Raw genomic sequence first — 17,670 nt, forward strand, 5'->3', positions numbered from 1 at the left:
CCGCCACCTAAATGATTTTAACATAATTACATAACAAAGAATGGTGTGACACCCGCCAGATCGTCGGCCAGCTCCGGGTTGGAGCTGAAACGACGGCCCTGGGGATGTCCACAGGTGGAACAAGAAAAGAAATAATATCACGGATACATTTACAAGTGTAAACGAAATTCTTATTGCACATGAATAATTCAACAATAAGTCCCCACGCACTTTGATACGAGGCAGACAACTCGTTGCCGTGGGGAACAGAATTCGACCAAAGAAAAGGAAACATAATTCGAAGTCTGCAAGCTAGGAAATACCAAAAGAACAAAAAATTGCACGAAGATACATCTGCACCAGAAAGAAACGAAAACAAATTACGAACAAATAATGCCTTCATTTTGAATTCCAAATTATGTAACTCCAATCCACCTGCCACGAAATCCAAAGTAAACACATGCCTAGCAACCGACTCAGTTTTCTTACCCCAAATAAATTCAAAAACAACCTTTAAAATCTCCTTAAAGAAATCATCTGTTGGAACATAAACTCGGGCAGCATAATAAAACAATGAAAATATACATGAATTAATAATCCCAACCTTCCCAAGTAACGAAAGACCCCTATTTTTCCAAACTGATAATTTCTTTTTTTTTGCTCTATCCCCTAATTCTTTCCAAAACAACTGAATACAAAAGTCCCTCCCAAACCAAATACCGTTAATCTTAATTTTATCCTCCACCCAATTTATCCCCCCTCGTAACTTCCTCCCGACAAACCCCCTAATTTTCAACCCATGAGTTTTATTCAAGTTAAGAGACGCCCCAGTAGCTTTTTCAAACAACTCAAAAGACCGAAAAAATTAATAACATCCATCTGTGATGAAGCAACACAGGTCGCATCATCTGCATATTGTAACAACTTAATTGACTTCCCACCCCCCCCCCCCCCGGAACATGAAGACCCCTAATCCCCCCATGTGACAAAATATATCTAGCAAGTGGTTCAATAAACAAAACATACAAAATCGGTGATAACGGACAACCTTGTCTAACCCCCCTTTTAATAAAGACATCTTCCCCCAATTGCCCATTAATCAAAATTTTACTTTTAATATCCGTATAAAGAATCCTAACCCAATCAATAATATAATCACCAAAATTAAATTTCTTTAAAACCTTAGATAAAAATTCCCAATCAACTTTATCGAACGCTTTGCACTGATCCATAGAAATAATAGCACAACAAATATCATTTAAATTGCATAATCAACAATATCACGTAACAAACACAAATTCAAATAAATTGATCGACTTGGAACTGAACACGTTTGGAACTCATTAATAATATCAGATAAGACATTAGAAATACGTAACTGTAATGCTTTTGAAATTATCTTATAATCGACATTTAAGAAACTACCTGGGTAATAGGACGACGATTTGCGGGATCTAAATGATCACCCCCTTCGGTAATAAACAAATAACAGCTGTGCGTCGAGACTCAGACAATAACTTATTTGAAAATATATCATTATATAACATTAACAGATCTTCACCAATAATATAAAAAAACTGCTGAAAAAACTCGATAGATAACCCATCAATTCCAGGCGATTTCTTTTTAGACATAACAAAAACAGCGTTCTTAATTTCATCTAACGTAATAGGTTTGTTTAACAAAACTAAATTTTCAGAACTTATACGAGCTGTAATGCAATCAATAAACATATCTTGAGTCTGTAAATCAACAAAATTGTCACATTATACAAACCAGTGAAAAATTGATGAAAAACAGAGAATACTTGATTGCCGAAAACAACAGAACAACTATTTTTTCTAATTTCATCAATATACTTAAATTTAGCATTTAACTTTTCATTTTTATTAAAAAATCCCGGCTTTTTCTCCACCCTCTATAAACTTTTCCCTGGAACGAACATAAGCCCCCCCCCCTCCCTTCCTCCAAAAGTAAATCAGAAACTGAATCTTTATCAAGGGAAACACATAAATTCTGTAACTTTAACAAATTATCCCTTTTTTCCGTGGCCACCCTAACCCCGTGTTTAACACATAACCTTTTAATTCTCTGTTTAACATTTTCCCACCATAATAGAAACGAATCAAAACCAGGTTTTAAAGTTTGCCATAAACGATAGTAATAAACAAATTCTTTGACAAACAAATCATTGTCACATAACAAAACATTAAACTTCAGATAAGATTTAAGCTTAAACTGAACATTCGGCATTGAAATAGACATATTTACGATAACATGATCCGAAAAATGGAAAGGAATCTTAACAGATTTTATAACTTTAAAATTATTTGCAACGTAAATTCTATCAATTCTAGAACTTAAATTTTTACATAAATGAAACCACGTGTGACCTGCATCAGAATTAACTTTACACCAAGAATCAATTAAAGAAAATGCCCTCAAAATAGAACATAATTCTTTTTTACCAACAAAACAAGATGTATTTAACGAATCCCCAACCCTATCTTTCTAATTTATAACACAATTAAAATCCCCACCCAAAATAACAGGTTCATGTCCCCTTGCATGATAAAATAAACTGTTCAAAAAATCAACACGTTTTGCAGGTTCACACGGAACATAAACATTGCAAATACGGAAAGAAAAATTTGCGAAGGAACACAACACGGAAACATAACGCCCTTCATTATCAGAACGAATTTGGGAAAAGGTGCATGGCAACGTAGCTGAAAAGGCAATAATAACGCCGCACGAATGAGAAGACAACGAAGAAGAAAGAAAAACAGGACCTTTCCAAACTGATTTAAAGACCTTTAAATCGGAAGAGGTCAAATAAGTTTCTTGAAGTAAAACAATATCAAAAGCAAAAATTTTCAAAAATGATAAAACCTTTTGACATTTAACTGAATCCCTAATGCCATGCACATTAAGAGAACAAATAGAAATATTCTTTAACTTAAAATGCGACTAAGAGAAAAGAAAAAAGAAGGGAAGCACTATACTTAACTACAGTCAGTCCGAAAAATGGGCGGCCGCCGGGGCGGGGAAGGCGGCCGCTTCTTCCCTCGCCGCTTCACCACATTAAACGGCTCATCCTGCGACACCTGCATGGGCGAGTCGCCCGGAGTCTCGTCCACCACCAGTCGCTCAGAGTCAGTGTCCGAAGCGTACCATGACTGCGCCCGGTCCGAACACGGGCACGGAGTATCATTGTCGAACATATCAGACCCTGAATCCTCCGGCTGACTATCAGTATAGCTAATGGAGGTATCCCTCACGCGGCGCTTCCCTTTCTTCGTTTGGGCAGGCGGCTCCCGCTGAGGTTACTTCTGCGGCGCGGCCGGCGCATCGCCTGCTTTCGAAGTACTCGGGGCGTCTACGTCTACGGGCTGTTCGGCCGGCGTGGCTTGGGCTGGAACAGCCACACCCCCTCCGCTCACCCACTCCTTGGTCCTGCTCAGCTTTCCGGCGAAAGATAATACGGGACACGAGCGGAACGAATGCCCGGCCTCCAGGCATATCGTGCAGGTGATGGTCTCCCGGCACGCCGACGCGACGTGCCCCTCTTTTTCTGGCATCTGAAACACCTCACCACCCGGCACTCCCGGGCCTCGTGCCCCGTTGACCCGCACTTCAGGCACGTCCGTGGCTGGCCTTCATACCGTATCCAGCATTCCATGCCGCCCAAGCTGAGGGTCGAAGGGATATCAGTCTTTAAATCGATACGGTACTGCCGGGATCCGGTGGACAGTCCCGGGTGCTCTCGGTGCTGAAGGTGCCTGCCCGCCAGCACCTTCCCGTACCTGTTGAGTATGAACCGCACCTGGTTGTCATCGACCTCAAACGGGACGTGAAGCACCGTCACGATCTTGATTGAACCAGAGTACGCCGTTGTCACCGCCCGCTGATCTTGTTGGAGCACTCGTACGAACTTCTCTTTGTACTCCTCCTCCTTGAATGTCACGTCGAACTTGGCCCCCGGGAGGCTCTGTACTGCTACAAGATGGTCAGCTGCAGACACACCAGCCTTCGTCAGAACTTCAAAAATATCAGCATCCTTCTCCATAACAACTACCAAGGCACTCCGTGATCGCTGTACTTCAGGCATTTTCGCGAATGATCTTAGCCAAAAGGCCGAGAAGCGATAACCATTGCTTATATCAGATACAATCTTGTTCTGGGATCGATCATAAAGGGATTGTTACCCATTACAGTAACCGCAACGTCATTTCTGCCTTATATCTCGAAAAGCTCACCTGAAGACACGAAACGGCCTGCACTACCCTCTGAGCAAATATAAAGTTCTATCGTGTGTCATGGGCACTGATTCACTCAGAACACAATCAATGAGCGACGGCTCTCCATGCAAATCGCGAATCGCGGAAATATGAAATACCCTTCAACCATTAGGAGAGCTAGAATTTCTGACGTCACCACGTGCCGTGTTAAACCTTGATACCAGACAGACAGGCAGGCAGAGAGACAAACGTCAAGCCATCGTTGCGGTTATTCTCTTGCCAATGCCGTGTGAGGCGCCCTTTCTTTTCTTTCCGTCTGCCATTTAAATTTTTCCAACCCTTTGTTTTCTTACTCTGATTTTATTTTCATTGGCCAGAAAAAAAATCAAACAATAATGCCACCATTTTTAACATTATTATTAGAACTTTTGTAAATGGAATCATCAAAATCATCAACATCATCAGTAATTTATCCAAATTCAAAAGGGTAAAATTTAGCATTTCTCTTTTTAGCTAGGCCGTGGTAACATCAGACTGGCCTTATTAGTGGTTTGAAAGAAAGTTTCACCATCTTTTCCATTGCAAAATAGGACCAGGGAATCGTAAGGAGGTATATACGTGGAATGAATAATGGTGATGACAGTATTTTTGATCTCTAAAGAAAGAAGACAAACTAAAAAAGACAGAGGTTTGGGGGAGAACATTGAGCTTTAAGCGAAAGCGTTTTAAAGTTGCAGTATAACAATTGAACATTTTCAAGGAGTTCTACGAAATTGTTGCAGTGAGAGATTGAAGAGAGGAAGATACAAAGTCAGATTCTTTCTAAGGATTATTATTACCCCCTTGGGGGTGGGCCGATCCCGGAGGTACTGCAATACCGGGCCAACCCGTGGCCAGGATGGAGCAAGCCCCTATTCCATGGCCTCGGTACAAAAATCAGATTAATATTCAAGCGACTCGATGAGTCGCGTTTCAGATATTAAGCTGAAAAGAACAAATACTTTTCTTTCAAGTTTATTCGGTCTTTTTCGTATGTACACATTTACAACGGCAAGAATGATAATCATATACAATACGAAGACATACAATAAGTCATTTGAATCTTTTGTTTGTTAGTTGTTGTTTTTTTGCATAACCTACCATTGGCCTCTACTCCGAGTCGTACATTGTTTACGGAAATTGCCGTATTTAATTTCTCGAGCTGTTGGGCCAGCTAACCGAGAGTCCGCGAGACCGAAGGTACACAGCAGCCTCCCGCAGATACACACACAGACATTCCCCATGCACGCTCACACAATCACCTTAGGAACATCCGATAAACCTACGATCTCGCGCCCGCTCGGCCAGCTGGGTTAAAGTGTTTAACACAAATTTCATCGAAGTTAAATTCAACTTCATTATTCACCAAACAACAAAAGGATTTCCCCTCGACCCAAATAGTCTTAAACTTTTCCCGAGGCCAACGTTTCAGATCAACTAAAATACGTAAGCGAATTTCTTCCTTGCGGGTATTTTTTTCAAGTAACAGATCATCAGAAATAAAGTCTTTTTCAAAAACATACGTACATCTACGATTCCAAATTAATTTTTGTACAACCACATAGAGAAACCATATACGAGCCCAAACTGAAGCCTTTAACTTAGAAGACGGAGTACGAAAAAGAAATAAATCACTATCAAAAGAAATCCCCGAACCTAGCAAACGAAGAGATACCGAGTGCACCCAACATAAAATCTTATACACAGAACTACACTCCCAAAGAATATGTACAATACTTTCTTCCCTGCAGCAAAAGGAACATTTCCCATCCCCAATTCCCCAACGTGAGAGTTTTGCCCGTGTACATAAGGCCCCATGAACAACCCGCCACCTAAATGATTTCAACATATTACATAACAAAGAATGGTGTGACACCCGCCAGATCGTCGGCCAGCTCCGGGTTGGAGCTGAAACGACGACCCGGGGGATGTCCGCAGGTGGAACAAGAAAAGAAATTATATCACGGATACATTTACAAGACCTTATAGTGTAAACGAAATTCTTGTTGCACATGAATGATTTAACAATGAGTCCCCACGCACTTTGATACGAGGCAGACAACTCGTTGCCGTGGGGAACAGAATTCGACCAAAGAAAAGGAAACATAATTCGAAGTCTGCAAGCTAAGAAATACCGAAAGAACAGAAAATTGCACGAAGATACATCTGCACCAGAAAGAAACCAAAACAAATTACGAACAAATAATGCCTTCATTCTAAATTCCAAATTATGTAACTCCAATCCACCTGCCACGAAGTCCAAAGTAAACACATGCCTGGCAACCAACTCAGTTTTCTTATCCCAAATGAATTCAAAAACAACCTTTAGAATCTCCTTAAAGAAATCGTCTTTTGGAACATAAACTCGGGCAGCATAATAAAACAATGAGAATATACACGAGTTAATAATCCCAACCTTCCCAAGTAAAGTCAGACCCCTATTTTTCCAAACTGATAATTTCTTTTTTGCTCTATCCCCTAGTTCTTTCCAAAACAACTGAATACAAAAGTCCCTCCCAAACCAAATACCATTAATCTTAATTTTATCCTCCACCCAATTTATCCTCCCTCGTAACTTCCTCCCGACAAACCCCCAATTTTCAACCCGTGAGTTTTATTCAAATTAAGAGACGCCCCAGTAGCTTTTTCAAACAACTCAAAAGACCGAAGGAAATTAATAACATCCATCTGTGATGAAGCAACACAGGTCGCATCATCTGCATATTGTAACAACTTAATTGACTTCCCACCCCCTCCCGGAACATGAAGACCCCTAATCCCCCCATGTGACAAAATATATCTAGCAAGTGGTTCAATAAACAAAACATACAAAATCGGTGATAACGGACAACCTTGTCTAACCCCCCTTTTAATAAAAACATCTTCCCCCAATTGCCCATCAATCAAAATTTTACTTTTAATACATCGGTATAAAGTATCCTAACCCAATCAATAATATGATCACCACAATTAAACTTCTTTAAAACCTTAAATAAAAATTCCCAATCAACTTTATCGAACGCTTTGCACTGATCCATAGAAATAATAGCACAACAAATATCATTTAAATTGGCATAATCAACAATATCACGTAACAAACACAAATTTAAATGAATTAAACGACCTGGTACTGAACACGTTTGGAACTCATTAATAATATCAGATAAGACATTAGAAAAGCGTAACTGTAATACTTTTGAAATTATCTTGTAATCGACATTTAACAAACTAATAGGACGACGATTTGCGAGATGTAAATGATCACCCCCCCCCCCCTTCGGTAATAGATAAATAACAGCTGTGCGTTGAGACTCGGACAATAACTTATTTGAAAATATGTCATTATATAACATTAACATATCTTCACCAATAATATCCAAAAACTGCTGAAAAAACTCAATAGATAACCCGTCAATTCCAGGCGATTTATTTTTAGACATAACAAAACCAGCGTTCTTAATTTCATCTAACCTAATAGGTTTGTTTAACAAAACAAAATTTTCAGAACTTATACGAGTTGTAATGCAATCAATAAACATATCTTGAGTCTGTAAATCAACAGAATTATCACATTTATACAAATCAGTGAAAAATTGATGAAAAACAGAGAATACTTGATTGCCGAAAACGACAGAACCACTATTGTTTGTAATTTCATCAATGTGTTTAAAATTAGCACTTAACTTTTCATTTTTATTAAAAAAATCCCTGTTTTTCCCCAACCTCTATAATCTTTTCCCTGGAACGAATATAAGCCCCCCTCCCTTCCTCCAAAAGTAAATCAGAAATTGAATCTTTATCAAGGGAAACACATAAATTCTGTAACTTTAACAAATTATCCCTTTTTTCCTTGGCCACCCTAACCCCGTGTTTAACACATAACCTTTTAATTCTCTGTTTAACATTTTCCCACCATAATACAAACAAATCAAAACCAGGTTTTAAAGTTTGCCATAAACGATAGTAATAAACAAATTCTTTGACAAACAAATCATTTATTTATTTATTTATTTATTTATTTCAGTTTTATTTCCACAGGGTAGTCTCATCAAGACCAGCAGGTCCTGCTCTTCCAGAGAGCCCTGCCCATGATAAAAATACATAAACATTCATCTTAACACAAAGTTAATCTTCATACATTATTAAACAGTAAAACATTAAAATCTACACACATGAATACTTATCATAATCCACACAATCAAAATGAAATAAAATCATCTCAATAGATATATTTCTTTACATAAAATAAAAGTAAAATAACCCATCCCCTCCCCCCCCCCCCCAACAAAAACTAATAATTACAAACCCTCACGCCTACGTACGTACACACAATGCAGGCCACTTGGCGCAGACACGTTGGTGTACCAACCCGAAAATCTAACCCTGCCATTACTCCCGCACACGCACGCACGCACGCACACATGTATACCGTTACACACACACACACACACACACACACATACACACACATTTACATACAAACAGACACACACACATACACACACACATCCGCGCGCACACACACATGTACACACACACACACACATGCACACATACACACACGCACACGCACATGTGCGCACACACGAACACACACACAACACACACTCGCTCATACATCGTCCCATACTTTCTTACACTCCACTTCCAAATGCATAGCGAACTCATGCATGACACATAATGTACCTGTATGGGGGATGCACACACAAAGGTGAGACCTCCGTGATTACCCGTGCGCCTACACTGTGAGTACACACATACACGTGCTCGCGTGTTATACACAATAATTTTGTATACATACAGTACGATAACAGTCATTCATGTGCGTGTATAAAATAGTAAGATTAAAAAACAAAACAAAAATGTCACACGTCTACGATCTGTACTTAAAACCTTCATAGAACAAAGTGGTATGGGGAAATCACCTTCAACATGCAAATACGGGTAGAACAAAATGATCAAGGCACCGCTATAGACAAAACAAACAAACAAACAAACAAACAAACAAACAAACAAACAAAAGAGGTACCCGCACTCCTTCCCGTGCAGGGTCACAGAAATAACCTATATGGTATGTGTGATTTCCATGTCACCTTACCCTGGACCTTAAAGCAAAAATAATAAAATCCGAAGTTGCTGTTTAAAACACTGCAAAGATTTACAGTTTTGAACGAATAACGGTAGTTTGTTGAACAGTTTTGCTCCGGTAACTTCTAAGGTGCGAACCTTAAAATCTGTCTTACATCTTGGAATAAATAAGGGACTATTAATAGCATATCGCGTAAAATAATATACTGGTCGTTTACTAATACATGAATTCAAATACATTGGGGCTATATTATTCAATATTTTAAAAACCATCAAACACTGTTGGTACTTAATCCTTTGTTGCACTGTTTGCCAATTCAAAATACTGATAAGGTTGCTTTGTGGGGTGGAATAATCTGCATGTAATATTAATCGTGCATACCTATTTTGTAACTTTTGCAATTTTGCGATGTTTGCTTTAGAGGTATTTCCCCATACGCTGTTACAATAATCTATATGCGGCAGTATCAACGAGTAATATAACTTTCTTAAAAGTCTCTTGGATAAATAATGCTGAACTCGTCGAATACAAACAATCGTATTTGATACCTTTTTAACGATATCATGTATGTGCGAAGACCATAGTAGATGCTTGTCAATCGTAACACCAAGGTACTTGATTTTATCTACTGATTCTAACAGATTGCTACTGTATTTGATGGAAATGTCATCATTTTGAGTTTTTCTCCTAGAGCCAAAAAGTATCGTTTTTGTTTTGGTTGCATTTAAGCACATACCAATGCATAGTAACCATTGAACTACATTATTGAAATCTTTTTGCAGATTGTTTTCACATGATTGTTGATCCTTTGCCTGATTAAACAATGCCGTGTCATCTGCATACAGAGAGATGTTTGTCTCCGGATGGAGATTTAGATTACAAATATCATTGACATACAAACAAAATATCAGCGGTCCCAAAATGGAACCTTGTGGTACACCAGATCTCACTGTGAGATAGTTACTCATGGTACCTTGTATGCTAGTACAATGTTGCCTATTTAAGAAGTATGACTTAAACCACGCCAATTCAACTCCATTAATGCCGTAACATAACATTTTTTGAAAAATCAAATGATGAGGTATAAGATCAAAGGCCCTTTTCAAATCTACCAGGTCTAAATCCTGATTGAAATTCGCTTAACATTGATTGTTCGTTCAGGTATGTATATAATTGCGTATGCACAGCTTTCTCAAGAATTTTGGACAATATTGGCAGCACGGAGATGGGTCTATAATTACCTAGTTGCATTCGATTTCCTCCTTTGTGAATAGGAGTTATTTTTGCTATCTTAAACTCGCTCGGAAAACAGCCATGTTCTAATGAACAATTAAACAGCTTTGTTAAAGCACCAGATATGTAAGGAGCAGCTATTCTAAGCAACCTTGGAGGTATGTCATCAACTCCAACTGCTTTAGACGTATCAAGATGAGATAGTTCCTTTAATACAAATTCTTCCTTGAGTTCAACAAACTTAAATACATTTTCAGTCTGATGTAGCGTCTTTAATGCATTTGCATTAAGATTTCGGGTGTCCGTATTACCTAAAATTTCACTTTGTACATTATTAAAAACTTTATTAAAAAGTTCAGCGACTTTTTCTTTCTCTTCTATAATTTCATTATTCAAAACAATCTTGATTTCAGAACTACAATCTTTTTTAGGCAACAATTGTTTCAATACTCTCCATGATGATTTCATATCACAATTCTTAATACATAAATTTTTATAATAATTTCGTTTCAGTTTCTTGTTCAGAACATTTGCTGCATTTCTCATATTTCTATACTTTTCCCAATAATACAAACTTTTATACTTATCATATTTGCGCTTAAAATAATCACGATCACGTGCTATACTCAAATACTCATTCGTTATCCATGGTGACCCTTTAGACTTTCTTTTTATAGTGATGTAGGGAGCATGACGATCACAGACCTCTTTTACTCTACATTTGAAGACATGCCACATCTGTTCTACGTTTTCATTTCTCACAAACTGATCATCCCACTGTATGATATCGAGGTCTTGCTTAAATGCATCTTCATCAAAATGCCTATACGAACGAAATGTTATCAGTGGACATCTTGATACTGGCGGTTTTTCTTTTAAGACAAGGTAAACCAATGAGTGGTCACTAATTCCCATTGACTGTGTGCCATTTTCCAATGATTTTAGATTATTTGTAACAAGAATCAAATCAATGAGAGTTTTACTGTTTGGCGTTATCCTTGTAGGGTTTTTGATCAATTGAGTAAATTGCATGTTATCACAAAAATCAAAGATTTGCCGCGATAGATTATTCTTTGTCAACATATTGCAGTTAAAATCACCAAGTATCAAAATGTCCTTTGATAAATCACTAACTTTTTCTAAATTTATTTCAAAACGATTAAAAAATGTATTTCCACTGTTTGGCTGGCGATATACAATACCAAGTAACTTTGAATTGTGATTTTGTAGTCTTATTTCAAGCCACATCATTTCCAGCTCACTGTCTTCGAGATCACTTCTTCTTACATATGAAATATTAGCTTTTATAAAACAACCAACTCCTCCACCTTTTTCGTCTCTATCCCTCCTTTCAAAACAATATCCATCTATGTGTAATAAAGAGTTGGATATACTTTCACAGAGCCACGTTTCTGAGATTGAAAGTATTTCATATGGGTTATTCTCCAAAAATAATTTCAAATCATCAACCTTATTTCTCAAACTTCTTATATTAATATGCGAAATTTTTAATCCCTTACTTTTTGGAAATTCAGATGAAATTCTTGAGGAGTCATCATCACATGACATTTGTGACAAATCAGCCAGGTGGGGCTGCTGATATTTAGTATTCATATCAGCGTTCCAGAATGGCATTTGTTGAAAAAGACACCTGGGACATTCCCACTTAAAGAACTGATAAGATGTATCATTATACTGCTTAGAAGAGACACATCCACATTTAATGTGTATCCATTGAGTGCAATTTGTACAGAGTAAGGCCTTATGATTGCATTTAACAGGTTTTTGACAAACGTTACAAAAAGATGATTCAACCATAAATAAAAACAAAAACGATTCTACATTCAAAAACAAACACTAACATCTACTTGAAATGATCTGTAGGGTAGATAGATATATACAGTAAAATAAATGTAATACATACAACAGTTTACTAACCACTATAAGGTCGTATACAAATGCGAACAGAGGGAACTTGGACAAAATAAGTGTATTGAATAATCACAACATTATGAGCTTAACTGGCATATATTCGTATACAAAATTGCGCAGATATTCCAATCAATATATTACTTTCTTTGTTTATGGGCTGTGGAGTATTGTAGAATTTGCTGTTGAAGCAGAAATTCTTGAGTTCAGTTTAAGTTCAGTTTAAGTACCTGTCTAGTTTGGTGAGGTCGTCTTCCCTTGATACAATCACACGTCCCATGTCATTACGTAGCTTGACACAAATGCGTCCATCCTGGGTCCATATTCTGCTGATTATTTTCTTGTATTTGCTCCTGATCTTCCAGAACAGATCTTTTCGCTTTTTAGTGAGACTCTCATTGATGTACACTATGTTGTTTGCATTCTTGAGCTTGAACCTCGCACTATAAACAGTTTCGCGTTTGCGGTAGTTGGCAAATTTCACAATCAGGTTCCGGGTAGGTGTCCGTGAAGCGTTTTTCGTTGACGAGCCTCTGGTGGAGACGCCACTGGCTTGGTTGTGCGTGCTCGGCTTGCCCAGTCGATGAGTACGGTCAATGTCCTCCTCGCAGATATCGACTCCGAGGTCACTTCTGCAAAATTGGATGATTTTGGTGTCGGTATTCTCATCGGGGGTCTCATTCTTACATAACAAAACATTAAACTTCCAATAAGACTTAGGCTTAAACTGAACATTTGGCATTGAAATAGACGTATTTACAATAACATGATCCGAAAAATGGAAAGGAATCTTAACAGATTTTATAACTTTAAAATTATTTGTAACGTAAATTCTATCAATTCTAGAACTTAAATTTTTACATAAAAATGAAACCACGTGTGACCTGCATCAGAATTAAGTTTACACCAAGAATCAATTTAAGAAAATGCCCTCAAAATAGAACATTATTCTTTTTTACCAACAAAACAAAATGTATTTAACGATTCCCCAACCCTATCTTTCTGATTTATAACAAAATTAAAATCCCCTCCCAAAATAACAGGTTCATGTCCCCTTGCATGATAAAATAAACTGTTCAAAAAATCAACACGTTTTGCAGGTTCACACGGAACATAAACATTGCAAATACGGAAAGAAAAATTTGCGAAGGAACACAACACGGAAACATAACGCCCTTCATTATCAAAACGAATTTGGGAAAAGTGCATGGCAACTTAGCTGAAAAAGCAATAATAACGCCGCACGAATGAGAAGACAACGAAGAAGAGAGAAAAACAGGACCTTTCCAAACTGATTTAAAGACCTTTAAAGGACAAGTTCACCTTCATAGACATGTGGGTTAAGTGAGTGCAGCAATATTACTAGAACACATCAATGAGAGTTTGAGGAAAATCGGACAATCCGTTCAAAAGTTATGAATTTTTGAAGTTTCTGCTCAGTCAGGGCTGGATGAGAAGACTACTATAGCTTGTGATGTCACATGAGTACAACTATATAAAGAAAGTATAAAGAAAATTCAAGATATTCTCACTTTTCTCACATAATAAAAGAACACTCGACTTCTCTCTTTCAGAAGTCAGGGGGAATAATATTACCCCTAACATAAGTCAGTAACAAGTCGAGGAAATGTTCACTTTATTCAAAAAGCCACGTTTTGTGAAATTCTCTTTTTATTTTCCTTATATCGTTGTACGCATGTGACATCATACACTGTAGTAGTCTTCTCCTCCAGCAGTGATTGCACAGATATTTTAAAAATTCATAACTTTTGAACGGATTGTCGGATTTTCCCCAAACTTTCACTGATGTGTTCTACTAACATTGTTGCCTTCACTCAATCCACATGTATATGAAGGTGAACTTGTCCTTTAAATCGGAAGAGGTCAAAAAGTTTCTTGAAGTAAAACAATATCAAAAGCAAAAATTTTCAAAACGATAAAACCTTTTGACATTCAACTGAATCCCTAATGCCATGCACATTAAGAGAATAAATAGAAATATTCATTAAATTAAAATACGAATAAGAGAAAAAAGAAAAAGGAAGGGAAGCACTACTTAACTACAGTCAGTCCGAATCCTAGGCGGCCGCCGGGGCGGGGAAGGCGGCAGCTCTTCCCTTCCGCTTCACAACATTGAACGGCTCATCCTGCGATACCTGCATGTTCGAGTCGCCCGGAGTCTCGTCCACCACCAGTCGCTCAGAGTCGGTGTCCGAAGCGTACCTTGACTGCGCCCAGTCCGAACACGGGCACGGAGTATCATTGTCGAACATATCAGAACCTGAATCCTCCGGCTGACTATCAGTGTCGCTAATGGAGGTATCCCTCACGCGGCGCTTCCCTTTCTTCGTCTGGGCAGGCGGCTCCCGCTGAGGTTCCTTCTGCGGCGGGTCCGCGGGTGTCACTCCGGGCGCGGCCGGCGCATCCCCTGCTTTCGAAGTACTCGGGGCGTCTCCGTCTACGGGCTGGTCGGCCGGCGTGGCTTGCGCTGGAACAGCCACACCCCTCCACTCACCCACTCCTTGGTCCTGCTCAGCTTTCCGGCGAAAGATACGGGACACGAGCGGAACGAATGTCCGGCCTCCAGGCATACCGTGCAGGTGATGATCTCCCGGCACGCCGACGCAACGTGCCCCTCTTTCCGGCATCTGAAACACCTCACCACCCGGCACTCCCGGGCCCCGTTGACCCGCACTTCTCGGCCTTTGGCTAAGATCATTCGCGAAAATGCCCGAAGTACAGCGATCACGGAGTGCCTTGGTAGTTGTTATGGAGAAGGATGCTGATATTTTTGAAGTTCTGACGAAGGCTGATGTGTCTGTAGCTGACCATCTTGTAGCAGTACAGAGCCTCCCCGGGGGCCAAGTTCGACGTGACATTCAAGGAGGAGGAGTACAAAGAGAAGTTCGTACGAGTGCTCCAACAAGATCAGCGGGCGGTGACAATGGCGTACTCTGGTCAACAAGATCGTGACGGTGCTTCACGTCCCGTTTGAGGTCGATGACAACCAGGTGCGATTCATACTCAGCAGCTACGGGAAGGTGCTGGCGAGCAGGCACCTTCAGCACCGAGAGCACCCGGGACTGTTCAACAGAACTCGACAGTACCGTATCGATTTAAAGACTGATGTCCCTTCGACCCTCAGCTTGGGTGGCAGGGAATGCTGGATACGGTATGAAGGCCAGCCACGGACGTGCCTGAAGTGCGGCCGAGAAGCGATACTCATTAATCATATCAGATACCATAATCTTGTTCTGGGATCGATCATCAAGGGATGGTTATCCATTACAGTAACCGCAACGTAATTTCTGCCCTATATATCTAAAAAAGCTTACCTTAAGACACGAAACGGCCTGCACAGTACCCTATATAGCCTATTTTAAGGCTATATATTTCTCAATTGTAGAAACTGAGTCCGTCTTTTTCTATATATCACTCTGACTAGGAAATGTGTCATGCGCACTGATTCACTCAGAACACAATCAATGAGCGACGGCTCTCCATGCAAATCGCGATTGGCGGAAATATGAATAGTCATTATCACCCTTCAACCATTAGGAGAGCTAGAATTTCTGACGTCACCACGTGCCGTGTTAAACCTTGATACCAGACAGACAGGCAGAGAGACAAACGTCAAGCCATCGTTGCGGTTATTCTCTTGCAAATGCCCTGTGAGGCGCCCTTTCTTTTCTTTCCGTCTGCCATTTAAATTTTTCTAACCCTTTGTTTTCTTACTCTAATTTTATTTTCATTGGCGAGAAAAAAAACCAAAATCAAACAATAATGCCACCATTTTTAACATTATTGTTATTAGAACTTTTGTAAATGGAATCATCAAAATCATCAATATCATTAATTTATCCAAATTCAAAAGGGTAAAATTTAGGATTTCTCTTTTTAGCTAGACCGTGGTAACATCAGATTAGCCTTATTAGTGGTTTGAAAGAAAGTTTCACCATCTTTTCCATTGCAAAATAGGACCAGGGAATCGTAAGGAGGTATATACGTGGAATGAATAATGGTGATGACAGTATTTTTGATCTCTAAAGAAAGAAGACAAACTAAAAAAGACAGAGGTTTGGGGGAGAACATTGAGCTTTAAGCGAAAGCGTTGTAGAGTTGCAGTATAACAAATGAACATTTTCAAGGAATTCTACGAAATTGTTGCAGTGAGAGATTGAAGAGAGGAAGATACAAAGTCAGATTCTTTCTTTGGATTATTATTACCCCCTTGGGGGTGGGCCGATCCCGGAGGTGCTGCAATACCGGGCCAACCCGCGGCCAGGGTGGAGCAAGCCCCTATTCCATGGCCTCGGTACAAAAATCAGATTAATATACAAGCGACTCGATGAGTCGCGTTTCAGATATTAAGCGGAAAAGAACAGATACTTTTCTTTCAATTTTATTCAATAAAACTTTCACAATATTAGCCAAAAGGCAGAGAAGCGATAACCATTGCTTATATCAGATACGATAATCTTGTTCTGGGATCGATCATCAAGGGATGGTTACCCATTACAGTAACCGCAACGTCATTTCTGCCTTATATCTCGAAAAGCTTACCTTAGGACACGAAACGCCCTGCACTACCCTTTGAGCAAATATAAAGTTCTATTCCATGGAATAACTTTCTGGATCATCTTTTGCTCTAAACACGCTATCTTAAGGCTATATATTTCTAAATTGTAGAAACTGAGTCTGTCTTTTTCTATATTATATCACTCTGACTAGGTACTGTGTCATGCGCACTGATTCACTCAGAACACAATCAATGAAGGACGGCTCTCCATGCAAATCGCGATTGGCGGAAATATGAATAGTCATTATCACCCTTCAACCATTAGGAGAGCTAGAATTTCTGACGTCACCACGTGCCGTGTTAAACCTTGATACCAGACAGACAGGCAGAGAGACAAACGTCAAGCCATCGTTGCGGTTATTCTCTTGCAAATGCCGTGTGAGGCGCCCTTTCTTTTCTTTCCGTCTGCCATTTAAATTTTTCTAACCCTTTGTTTTCTTACTCTAATTTTATTTTCATTGGCGAGAAAAAAAATTAAACAATAATGCCACCATTTTTAACATTATTGTTATTAGAACTTTTGTAAATGGAATCATCAAAATCATCAATATCATCATTAATTTATCCAAATTCAAAAGGGT

General features: G+C 39.1%; 2 pseudogenes; both read right to left on the reverse strand.

Moving 5' to 3' along the window:
* Positions 1-5,064: 5,064 nt before the first annotated feature.
* Positions 5,065-5,283, reverse strand: LOC139724183 (U2 spliceosomal RNA; annotated as a pseudogene).
* Positions 5,284-16,742: 11,459 nt separating this feature from the next.
* LOC139724129 (U2 spliceosomal RNA) lies at positions 16,743-16,960 on the reverse strand (annotated as a pseudogene).
* Between the last annotated feature and the right edge of the window lie 710 nt (positions 16,961-17,670).

Source organism: Diadema antillarum, unplaced genomic scaffold (genome assembly GCF_040938485.1).
Source record: "Diadema antillarum isolate AM-2024a unplaced genomic scaffold, OU_Dant_1.0 scf00000207, whole genome shotgun sequence".
Lineage (NCBI taxonomy): Eukaryota > Metazoa > Echinodermata > Echinoidea > Diadematoida > Diadematidae > Diadema > Diadema antillarum.